At 40.4% G+C, this 13,114-nt stretch overlaps 1 protein-coding gene across 2 annotated transcripts in view; it reads left to right on the top strand.

The window, feature by feature from the left end:
- Positions 1–13,114, top strand: part of LOC147225959 (cortexin-1-like) — a 36,135-nt gene that overhangs the window by 15,897 nt on the left and 7,124 nt on the right. Inside the window, exons 3-5 of one of the 2 annotated variants that reach the window (XR_015107272.1) lie at positions 2,490–2,598; positions 3,956–4,016; positions 4,770–4,968. The gene's annotated coding sequence lies outside the window, so the exon portion shown is untranslated. Of the gene's footprint in view, positions 1–2,489; positions 2,599–3,955; positions 4,017–4,769; positions 4,987–13,114 lie in introns of both variants that reach the window. The other variant, XM_086161676.1, reaches the window with a different exon arrangement.

Below are 13,114 nucleotides of genomic sequence, written 5' to 3'. Positions count from 1 at the left end.
TTTAAATTTATCAAATTATTTTCGTCCAAATTCTGTTATGTTGTAAAATCTGTCTGCCACTTTTATTGCTAATATTGAACTATTTTTGAGGCAATCGGCGAATTTAGTCACAGATAACAATATGTTAAGTACTGATTACCTTGTCTGTGAAGGTTGTCAGTCATCCAGATCCTGGTCAGTTCCTGTCACTATCTTCCTCTCGTAGCAGCTAGACTTGATTTTCTTCCCTTGAAGATGTTTCACCTCTTATCTGAGACGCTTCAGTTCAAATGGGCAGCGGGGAAGTTTACGAACTTTTTGGGTAGCTTCCGAGTCCAAAAAAACAAATTTAACAAGTATTGATGAACTTGTATTTGTGAAACATTCATAGTCACAGTGACTTTGTCATTTGTTAATAATAAGCAAAACAGAAACTTCAGAAGCCCCCCACATCAACAATTTCCAGTTTACTTATAAAGTCTCTTTTTTGCACAATTAAGCAAAAATCCCTCTGTAGATCTCACTGGCCAAATCCCTGCTGTACAAGCCATGCTTGCACACACATTCATGTATAGTGTGTGCGCTTACACACACACCAACACATACAATTACTGTCCACCAGGGTAACCAACGTGATTCTCAAGGTCACTGACTGCACAACAGCTTTCATTCCCGGAGGTTCGAACGACTTTCAGATACCCCGCTCACTTCTGTGTCTTTGACTCGGAAAACTGAGGCCATCGTTTTGATTATCCATGCGCTGGCGCTCGTCACGGGAGGGATTACCGTCATGAGGGGCCGCCGATCTCATGGAGAGGCAAGAAATTTCAAGCTTGTTGTGAAACCCCCCCCCCCCCCAAAACCCACTTTGTCATTATGACTCTCCAGTTTGTTTGCTGTGGATGGAGCCCCCCCCCCGTGATGTAATACCTTATTAAGTTTCCTTCTGAATCTGCATCCGATATTTGTGTGAGATGGTGGGCGAGAGCGCACGCCACTCATGGTGGCACAATTTCAGAAAGTGATTTTCCACCACTGTCATAGCGGTTTATAGATTTCATAGGATTTTACAGTACAAATTGACATGCGTGCTATTTTTGTACTTTACTGTGGTATTTAGAGAAAGCATAGCCTAAGGAAGTTTAAGGGAAAAAAAAACACAGGCAAAATATTTACATGCCTGTTTAAAAAAAAAAAAAAAAGCCTGACCATCACTGGGCAATTACAGCGAAAAGGAGCAACAACAGAAAATATCAAGGAAAAGCAAATGGATTGTTGTGTTGGCTAAAAATGTTAATAAGGCGCACGTCCACCCGGCAGAGGAGCCAACGATGCTCTTTACAGAAGAGGAGGTGTTGCAGTTGCATGGCCCCGGGGCCGCCCAAATGACACCCCTCAGATCTCATTATCAGGCTTATTGATTGGTCATGGCCACCGGCCCCTCCAACCCACACACCACAGCCCATCACACGCACATCGATGCAAAAAAAAAAAAAAGTTTTCATGTAAATGCAGAAGGGAATATATATGGATATATTTATACACACATTCATTCCAGGACAACAAGCTGGAAGTCTGTTATTAACATACTGGATGTGGCAGCTCTGGAAGCCTCCTACACAAATGGCCATTCAGTGAAAGTGACACACCTCACATCCATAATGTACTTGCAAACACCCACACAGCCACTCACAAGGGATGAACACACACACACACACACACACACACACACACACACACACTCTTGTGCACGGTTTAAAACACATGGACGTTTTCAGCCCCTAATGTGAAGCTGCCATTTTGTTCCAAGAGAAAATTGCTTTAATTAAAACTAGCACGGTGGTAATAGATGTACGTCATTGGGGTACCAAAGGTTTTAAAACTTAGCCGTGTCAGCCCCCACCCCCCCACCACACACACACACACACACACACACACCATTGGGGAATACAAGTCATTGCTCAGTACCCTGCCTTTCCGATAGTTCATTGGTTCCAAAGTTGTTGAGACTATATAGTGGCAAACTTGTTTTTTTTGGGATGGTTTTCTTCAAATATTTCCATTTTCTGCTCTTTCAACTCCTTCCGTACGAACCAGGAAAAAGTCCCCTTTTTTTGGTGATTCTTAAAAACGCACGTGGTATCAGGCTCACACTTACCATACATTTCTTTTCAGAATACATTAGTTTCCAGAGAGAAAAAAAAGCCCAATTCCCCAAATGCTCATGTAACTGCACCGGAGGTGATACTCCCAGGACTGGAAGAAACACAGCAATAAATCAAATTAAGGTCATTCCACATGCAGGCTCTGTGTGCCTCGGCCACTGTGCTTTTAGATCCCACCTTCTGCGGCAGTTGCTTTGTGACCTGGAGTTCCCAGAGCAGGGAAGGCGACCTGTACCAGGTTTCAGGGGAACGCCACCGGTTCCATGATGAATGAAGATGGACAAGAAAGGACAATGATGACTGATATGGAAATAATGTTTTTTTTTTTTTTTTTGTGCCTTACAGGGATACTGGATGTGGCTTTGCAACTGGTCCAGGGTGTACCCCGCCTCTCGCCCAGTGGCAGCTGGGATAAGCTCCAACATCCCCCGCAACCCTGTGTGCAGGAAAAGCGGTAGATAATGAATGAACAGAAATTGAATGAGATTTTTAGTTTGAAAATTATGTACAGTAGAACCAACATCTCGCCCGATGACAGCTGGGATAGGCTCCGGCAACCCTCGCGACCCCGAGCGCAGGATAAGCGGCAGTCGAGAACCTCGGCTTACAAATTTAATTATTTCTTCGACTGTTCGTGAACCAAAATGTTAACCTAATCAATTTTTCCCATTGAAATCAATGTAAATCCCATCGAACCGTTCTCCAACCCCAAAACATACTTCACTCACAGTGAAACTTTTTTGTGGGTTTATTTATGGCAAACATTAAATATTGCTCGTTCTCTTCTCGCCAGCACTTGCAAGCTGTCTTTCCTTCATCCGAACTAACAACTGCTTTTCTACTTCTTCTAAGACTTGAGACCTTTGCTTTGTTAACGTAATCGCCCCTTTAGCCACATCAGCCATCTTTGCTTTTTAGGATTGTACAGATGGCTGATTGAGTCACGTCATAGTACTTTGATCACAAACACCTCATTTTAACACATTTAGCTATTATTTCCTTCTTCAGATTGACTTACTGTAATTTTGAATTTCTTAACACCACTGTCTCAAGTATGTTTTGGGAAAAAGCCCCGAAAAAGCATTATAACAGGAGGGAATATGACAGCGAACCGAAGACTTGAGAAGAAGATGAATTTCAGTGATAGAGAGCTAACATTCATTTCTGTTACAGAAGTTTTTACAAATTTAGGGATGATACAATTGCACGAACAGAGATTTGAATTAGCTTGCTCCAAAAGTAATTACGATGGGAATAGTGAAGAAATGCGGAAAATGATTTGAGAAACATGTCTGGTGTCAGCTGAGGCATCCAAAAGACATCTAATGTTAAAAAAATGACTAAATAAATTACTAAACAAGTCGAAAGGAGAGATAAGCATATTAGATATCCAAGGTCTTGTCCAGTTCTTTAATTCAGCCTCTGATGTATTGCTATTAAAATGCCAATTGAAATTCAGCCCTCTGAGATTAAGATGCACATCAGTAGATTGCTGTTTTCATTTTGTTTTTTTCTGAAAATCCGTCAGTGAAATAGCATTTGAAACCCATCAACTAATGTTATATATGTACAGCAGCATACATAAATACGTAATCTGTTGCAATAGAAGTCACAGACACAAATGAGTTAATGGCGTAATTTGTCCATAAGATTTATGACACCCTTAAATTCCACAACCTTAATGTCTGTCCTGTGGCACTTTGTGTTTACAGGAGGAGTAAACATTCATAGGTTGGGCTTCTCTCACCACACCTCACCAACTATTCAAGAGTGAAGATTATTTATCTTCTATTCTTGTTTGTCTTTCACAGATCAAAAAATGTACCTTCGCTCCCAGTGCACAAAGACGTGAGCGCCACTGTGGAGAATGATGTACGTGCAATTTGTCAACAGGAGGATGTTTTCAGAACATAGAGTTTGAATGAATTAAAAAAACATAAATAATAGTGATAAGATTCATATATACTTAAATAGTGTGAGGCTCTGATTTGTGATGTTGTCTAGTTGTTACATCCAGAATGAATTTAGAATTTAAAAATATTGAATTTAGAATTTAAAAATAGAATAAAAATAGATTTTTTTTAAGATTTTTTTTTTAATATTAGCATCTATATAAATCACTTTATTTAGATGTTTCTTTATGATTTATGTGTCTTTATAATAATCCTATGCACTGGTATCATTTCACGCAGAGCTCATGAATAATATTGCCACGAGTGGGAGCAATTGGCTGCTATCATCGGAATTCGAATTAAAAAAATATTGAATTTAGAATTTAAAAATGGAATAAGAATAGATTCGGTTTTTTTTTTTAAGAATTCTAAAAATATTAACATCTAAATAAATAACTTTGTTTAGAGCTTTCTTTATAATTTATGTTTCTTTATAATAATCCCATGCACTGGTATCATTTCAAGCAGAGGTCCTGAATAATATCGACACGGGTGGGAGCGATTGGCTGCTATCACCGGAATTAGAATTTAAAAATATTGAATTTAGAATTTAAAAATAGAATAGAAATAGATATATTTTTTAAAGAATTTTAAAAATATTAACACCTAAATAAATAACTTTATTCAAATGTTTCTTTATAATAATCCTATGCACTGGTATCATTCCACGCAGAGCTCATGAATAATATCGACACGAGTGGGAGCGATTGGCTGCGATCACCGGGTTACGCTGAGTGGGCGTGGCGCGTCCGGCAGTCTGCCTGCTTTCCACCGGGTGTCCGTGGAAAGCGACGCTCAGCAGCCGGCGGAGGAGGCGAACAGCCGAAAGCATCCCAAAGTTTGAAGCTGCAGCATCCGTGACGTGGACGCAGGTTCGTGAAAAATTCCCGGTATGCTTTTCAAAAACATCATTGATGACGATCAGACCGGATGCATGTCGCGATCTGCAGTATGTATGTCATGTTATGCAGGATTATAATGATGATGATGATAATAATAAACTGTGTTTAACTTCGTGTTTTTTTGGAGCGACTTCAAATTAACTCCCTCTGGAATGCGAATGTGAAATCTCTGGAGTCCGAATTTTGGTGTGGAAATATAAAAAATAAAAGAGAAAAATGATGCATGATATTACATATCGAAAAATTTCGACAGGTATTTCAAAAGTTAAAATATAAAAAACAAATAGATTGAATGCTTTCTTTCATATGTTCCAACTGCATTTCCCTGAGAGAAACAATGAAAAGAACTGTAAAGGTAACTTAACTGTATACATTCAAAGGGGTTGAAATTTAAATAAACAAAATAAGCCCAACATCAACTTCATTACCGGAATGCACCTCACCAACCCATCTTGCTTGGATTTATTTGAAACCTTTAAACTGCATCATGGACCACCGTGCCATGAAATTACCAAGGCCCCCGCTTGTCCGGCAAAGACGGAAGGTCCTCGGCTCAGGAGGCTGGAGGGCCCGCGTGCCCTCGGGAGATGTGGATTGAATTGTCATGCCGAGGCGAATATCTCATCTGAACTCGCAGGTCATTAGGACTCATACATCCTAAACAGCTTCACAGCACGTAAGCGAATTTAATTTAGAAGTGTCACTCAAACTAAAAAATCTCATTTCCTCTCTTAATTTACTTTCAATCTCATTTGCTCTTTCTGATTTTTTTTTTTTTTTTTTTTTCCGGTTAATGCTGATAGGGAAAAGCTCCATAAGCGATCCGTTGTCAGTGCATTACCCGGCACCTGATAGCCGTTCAGATAAAATCAGTTACTCTGTAATTTGATCCCGTTCCAGCCGGGGAGCTCTGGGCTTCGGCCCTTCGCTAAACTGGGACTGTGAAATCTGTGCCAGACGTCAAGATGCACCTGGACATCTCCTGGCCTCTTACGTCTGAATTTGTCTTGTGTTGCAATGACTTCTGCTGAATAATTCACCTCTCTTTTTAACAGTGATGACTGGAATGAAAAGTTGGTTTCTGAAATCTTGATGGGTCAGTGCTTTTCTGAACTGACTGGCCGGGATTCCAGATCGGTCAATGCCATATTCATAAATGTATATATATATATATATATATATATATATATATACAAATGTATAATATAATGGTGATATTTATCCATATTACACTCTAAATGACTTATATATACACACACTCATATATATATATATATATACATATATAAGTATTTGTATATATGTTTATATGGATCTGCATCTTGATTTTCATGAGTTTTCGGATAAGTTAACTAATGCATTGGAGTGGATTTTTGGAATTGGTTTATTACCTGAATGTTTTGTGAAATTCCTAAAACCTGCAAAACCCATAGAAACTTCTCCTTACTCTGAACTGATCGTGAAAGTAATCATTGGTTTGATCTTTGTTTGATTTTTTAAGACGGCTCTAAATCGATTCTTGTACATTTGTGACTTTTCACCCCAGCGTTAATTTGCTTTTTTACAGGTTAAAATCTTTTAAAAGTACTTTTAAAGGGACCGGATGCTGAACATGCTGCCGTAGGAGGCTCATGAAATGGAAATGTTGAGGGACAGAAACTGTAGTCGCTGGTGTCTCCTTTGCTGTAATGAGCACTCTCAGCTTACCACTTATGATAAATACACTATGGCAAAACTGATCTACAGGAAGTGGTAGGGGTCATCATCTTAATGACCTGAAATGAGAGGAGAGATGGCGAGGAAAGAGAAAACCCCGGTGGTTTAACCCACAGAGACCTACCGAGGTACCGACAGGATATAAAGTATTACGCGGACTACATTAGTGAGTCGGGCTCTCCGCCGCACAGCTGTCTCACTGCGTCACCGCCAATTTCTGCTATTACATTCAACACCTTCCGTCATTTATTCTCCATTTTCCACCGAAGTGGCTGTTTTATTACATGGCCCAAAGGGTCTTTGCTGAATTATTTTGATTGCCGCCGTTTAAACGTGGCGCGGTTAAACGGTTCGATTCTAAATGAATTTCTCAATAGGTCGCGAGTAAAATAACCCGTTTTGTTTTTCGCTCCCATGCCACATTGACCCCGATGCAATAACAGTGTCATACCTTGCGTGATTCAATTTGGCTGTGTGTTATGTGGCGATATGACACCTGAGATAATAACTAACCTATATGCTGTTCCGTCGACAAGCGGAGGGAAGACATGTGTCACGCAGCAGGCGAGTGGTTATTGCAGCCTTTCAACCTTGACAAGCGAGAATGACAATTTCACGAAATCGTAGAAGATTTGATTACAGCAATTCAGCTGGAAGACCCGGATACGGACGAGGCCGCTGTTCTTATTCATTGAAAAATGCTGATGGACCATGAAGTCAAATGTGTAGACAAGCTCTCTTTTCTTCTGCCCTGGATGTGTTTGGTCTTGTCTTCTTTGATCCTCTAGCTTTTCGGGCCCCCCTCCGGCGTCCTGCGGTCGTTTTCAATAATCGAATCAGCCAAAATGGTCTACATTCGCTCCGGCAAGGTGATCCGCCAGTGTCTTTGTGGTGACTTCTCTGCCGTGTTTAATCTCCACCCGACCCGCAGCTCCCATTGTCTGGGAGGATCGGAGTAGTCAGCAGAGCCCCGCTGGGCTGAGCGACTGTGTCTCAACTTTACTGTTTGAATCAGCGTTTTTTTTTTTTTTTTTTTTTTTTTTTTATCCTCTGCCGCTGTTGAGCATTTGCAGAGGTGGAGGCAGTTTACCGAGCGACACACTCTCACAGAGCCGGCTGGCTTGTTAGGCAGTATAGGCAAATTCTAAGGCCTCCAGGGGGCGCCAAAAATCGTCGGCAAAAAAATCCCCTTCAACATAATAATATTAACCAGTTATTACCATTAACACTTAAAATGGAAAATGCCTAATCAATCTTACTACAAATGATAATATCAAACAAGACCAATCAGTATCTGCTTGCTCACTTCGGGGGGTGGGACTTATTGACGTGACCTCTTGTCATATATATAATTTATTATGATCCATTCACTTATTTTAAGGATTCTTAGTTTGTGGAAAGGGAATTTTTATTGTATTTCAGATTTTTTTTTAATTTATTTGTAATTTTATAAGCACCTAAATTGTTTGACATGCTATCTTTATCTTGTAAAAACATGAGCCATTTTAGCCATTTTAATGAGGGTTAACATTCGTGGAGAAGTTCATGTGCAACTATGGCTTTTTTTCTCTTCTATTATTTATTTCAGATTGTTTTTTAATTTATTTGTAATTTTATAAGCACCTAAATTGGGTGACATGCTATCTTTAGCATCAACGTGCTAATGGATTTCTTGCAAATCATGGATGGAGGGGGTGTCATATAAAAGCCTGCCTAGGGCGCAACATTGGGTAGGACTGGCTCTATTATTGTATTTTTGGAGTCAGGGGTGAGACGCTGCCGTTATAAAGGTTTTTCCGTTGTTTAATATTCCGGCCGATGGGAGCTCCGATGTTCCATCTCCTCACAGTGTCCATAACAAAGTGTCTTCATTTTTCTTATCCCTGACTCCGAGCCCGGCTATTTTGGATTTGCGCAAGTGTTTTGTAGTCCGGGCATGTAATTTATATGGCCTGCCTTGTGGGCGGGACCGGCCGGGAGAGGCTCGGTTTCATCCCACCGGACTTGACAGAAAGGCCGAGGCGAGAGAAGGAAGGGTCTGTTTTCTGACTTCCAGAGTGCTGACATCTCCGTATTCTACCGCTACTACACTCTTTCCCTCTCTGAATCTTGTCTTTTGCGTCCTCCTTTTTCTCTCCACCTTCAGATGTACAGTGTCTGATTGATATCTCCTGACCTCCTCTGCTTCTAAGGCACACATGAATCACTGGAAACTCCCCCCCCCACAACTTTTATACATCCACTCTATTTCTCTCCACTTTGCTTTTACTTTTTTCCCTTGCGTCTCCCACATGGTCTTTTATCTGACCACCTCTTACCTCATCGGGTCTTTTTTTGCACAGATAGTTCCTTGGGGTCGTTCTAGGTGACGGTAGATTTGCCTCAGTCTCTTCTCCAGTGCTTACAATTGAATCGCAGAAATCCCTCTTATAACTCTGTGTTTATGAGACTTTGATTTGCTTCTGCTCTGTGTCTACGTTAGTTTCTCAATCCAAAAACATGCATTAGGCTCAATGGCGACCTTAAAGTGAATAGTTGTATGTCTCTATATGATGTGTGATTGGCTGGTCAACCCCAGCTCTCACTCGATGACACTATATGCATAGATAATGCAATGAATGAATGAATGAATGAATGAGCTCTGTTTTTCATCCACATGATGTCTCCTCACTTCCCCATTCATCTTCATCCTTTTATAAACACTTGACGTATCAAACATCCGATGTTAGTCCTGCGATCGTCCTTTACAATGCAGTAAAGGAACCGTGAATGAATGACTGAATGAATCGAGGATAAATCGAGAAGTAGACGATGACAACGTTGGGGATAACGGTCAGATGTGACCAACGTGCTTGAGGCGGTGCAGAAGTGACAGGGTGCCCGGCGAGAGAAAGGTGGTTTGTGGAAACGACGGATGTGTGAATGTTGCCTTTGGAGTCACTCCCCCAGCTGCTCAGACCTTAGAGAATAATGACTCATGCATAAGTGACAAAGTGCATTTGGACTATTTTATTATACTTTTATGGCTGATAATATTTCCCGCGATGGGTCTACTTTATGGAGGATGATGTTGCAAACGGCCCAGGTATCATATATGGTGTTATGTCATTTGTGCATTGCAAGATTTAGTGGAAACATCATCCCCTAAGGCAGAAAACGGAGGCCCCTTCCTGTTTACTGCCCGGGTGGGCTGGCCGACATCAATATGAAGAATACTGTCAAATTGTAAATATAATTTTTTAATAATCGACCCACATCCCAGCAGGGATCCCTTTGGCTGGCACATCTTATCCCTAGTTTTGACAATGTTTTTGTTTTGTCAGCTCATTTCCCCTTCAAAAGTCAACATCGTTTTCAATTTTTCAGGGAAAAGAAAATGCCCCGCGTATATTAACGATTATAGCAAATGAGCATTAAAATGCCCTGAAAGTGTCAGCTGGGAATAACAAAATCTTGCAGAAACTAAATCTCCATAAAATCAGCAAAAAGTTCTTGGGAAGTTCAACTGAACTGAATTAATCTGAAGAAGCAGTCAGGTCATTTATTTTGGTTGTGTATCTGTATTTTATGCAAAAGCAAAAATATCAGTGGTGATTAATTATTTATTTTGTATTTTTACCTTCATATTTGTATAATTTGTACCTATATTTGTGCGTGCTTCCCAGCTCAACTGATCGGTTAAAAAAAAAAAAAAAAACTAAATATGTCTTATATCCGGCCCGATTATACTGATGATTAATGAAATGTAATTGTAGAATTGCAGAGTATTATACATTTCCTGTTATTAATATGCAAAAACCATAATAGGCTTGTGATCCAAACGCATCAGCTGACAGCAGTATCATAAGGAAAATTCAAAATGTTCTTTCCAGAGCATTAGATATCAAAGAAAAAAAAAATCAAAACATTTTGTTTTAATATTAAATATGGGAGGAAAATAAAAAAAAAATGTCCCCCAAATGAGAGTTTTTTCATTGTCAGCAGTGAGACATTGTGATTCCAGTCCTGTTCCCGGACCGGATCCCTCCGATTGTGTCTCAAAGGCACTCGGACACGTCGGTGTCTCCGGCTTTTCAGGGGATGTGACACAAACGTCCAGCGGAGAGGACGAGACAATCTTGATGTCGGGAAATCTGATGTTTTGCTGCTTTTTTTTTTTTTTTTAAACCTTTTTTCAAGTCAAATGCAGTCCACAATAAAGCAGATTACCCTCGACAACAGAGACCTTCTCATCTGCTGTTTTTGAAATGAGGCTTATTTTGGCAAAGCACCCCTTTTACAAAATTGATACGGATCCAGAATATTGAATAGTTCGACTGTTGATGCAAGTGACGCTGAAACCTGACCTAAATCCAGAAGATGGACGTCATGTTCATCGAAGCTGTTGATGAAATGATAGATTTGAGGCACCCTCTAAGATGGAATTGCTTTTGAGAACCCAAAGGGCTCCCTCTCTCTCTCTCCCTCCACTCCTTCATCTGAGTGGAACTCCATTTGTCTTTCCCTCAATCTCCCCTTCCCCTGTCTGTCCGTCCAGATTTACTACCATATCAGTTTCTCTTCGGGCCCGCTGTGAACACCTTTCCCGCAGCGCCGGTCCCATTTTTTTCTCTTCATAAATGCCCAGCGACGAGATCCATACTTCAAACTGATGAGGAGAGACTCGCCGGAAAGTACTTGCGCTTATGACGGCGTACGGCCTCTCAGAGAGTGCGTCAATAAAAAAAATGTCCTGCCCTCTTCGTCGTGACGTTTTATCTTTTTCTTCTAAACGGTCTGGTGTTTACTGATCTTACGCAGACAATTGCATCTACTGTGTGTGTGTGTGTGTGTGTGTGTGTGTGTGTGTGTGTGTGTGTGTGTGTGTGTCTCACAAATGCACCTATCATATGTGTGTGTGGGGAAGGTGCATTGGCCCGAGCATCCATTGGATGGGGGGGGCATTTAATCAGACAAGGAAATGAGATCATAATTTTAAAATTCCAGCGGTAATAAATTAATTTTTGGAGACCCTACACACTGCAGAGGTGGCGCGACCATTAAAAGCAACAGGCGGACGTGGCTTTTTGCTCTTTTCTTCAGCTTTTTGTGCATCTACATTAGTTCTTTTACCTACTCACCTCAGCTAATAGCAATAGAATGAGTACAACTATGTTTTAAAATTTTATTCATCTATTTATTTATTTATTTATGTATTTATTTACTTTTTATTTATTTATATATTTGTTTGTTTGTTTTTGTTTATTATAAATATTTATTTATTATAATAAATAAATGAATAAATAAATACATTCTCACTGCTAATGTAAAAAGGGGCTGTTAGCACATCCACCTCACAGCATGATGCTACCCTTCTGTGTGGAGTTTGGATGTTCTCCCTGCGTCTGCGTGGGATTTGTACGGGTTCTCTGGTTTCCTCCCAGTCCAAAAACATGCAGGAGGTTCATTAGAATAAAATTGGAAAAATTGTCCAGATATGTGAATGAGAGAGTGAATGGATGGTTGTTTCTGTACTTAGCCCTGCGATTGACTGGCGACCAGTCCGAGGTAACACCCGCCTCTCATCCAATGACAGCTGGGATAGGCTCCAGATAGGCTCCAGATAGGCTCCCTTGTGACCCTTAGTCCCGCCCCTCTGCACGCCACTGTGTGTTTTTCTTTCAGCCACAGCAAACCAACCTCCTCCAACTAACCTTATTCTCTGTATCCTCTTCTCTCACATAAACTAACTTCAGAAATCACCTGACTTCTTCTTTGACTATATCCATAAATCTTCTCTTTGGTTATCCTCTAACCCTCCTGCCTGACAGTTCTAACCTCAGCATCCTTCTGCCAATCTATTCACCATTCCTCCTCTGTACATGCATGACCAAACCTGACCAATGCTTTGCACAGTTACTGATATCCATATTATAACACACATTTTAATTTGACCTGTTATTTTCCTTTTGTAGATCATAATGGCTAAAATTAGCTTTTTCTTCTTCTTCCTTTACTTTGGCCTTTCCCCTTCATGGGGTCGTCACAGCGAATCAACCTCCTCCATCTAACCCTATTCTCTGTATCCACTTGTCTCACATCAACAAACGTCTCTAAACCAGAAAAGCATCACTGGTCTCAGTTCTGTCTTGTGTACCCTTCCTTTCAGGATATGTGGTAGATAATGGATGGAAAAAAGTAAAAAAAAAAGTAGAGTAGCGCAGGTGTTTTGTGACAGGACGTAAAATAACTTAATCCATTTGATTGATATATATTGAAATCACAAAACGTGTATTTCATGTTTCATCTGTGCTGATTTATTCAAAATGTTTTCCCTCCGGCGTATCGTGCAAACGTCGCCGGCTTCCGTGAATTTGTTAAGAAAGTCTTGTCGCATCATTCCTACTCACGCCGTTTGAGA

The sequence above is a fragment of the Fistularia commersonii genome, chromosome 16 (genome assembly GCF_037954325.1).
Source record: "Fistularia commersonii isolate RoL2024-O1a breed Wild chromosome 16, RoL_Fcom_v1.0, whole genome shotgun sequence".
Lineage (NCBI taxonomy): Eukaryota > Metazoa > Chordata > Actinopteri > Syngnathiformes > Fistulariidae > Fistularia > Fistularia commersonii.
This window is presented reverse-complemented; position numbering and strand designations above follow the sequence as displayed.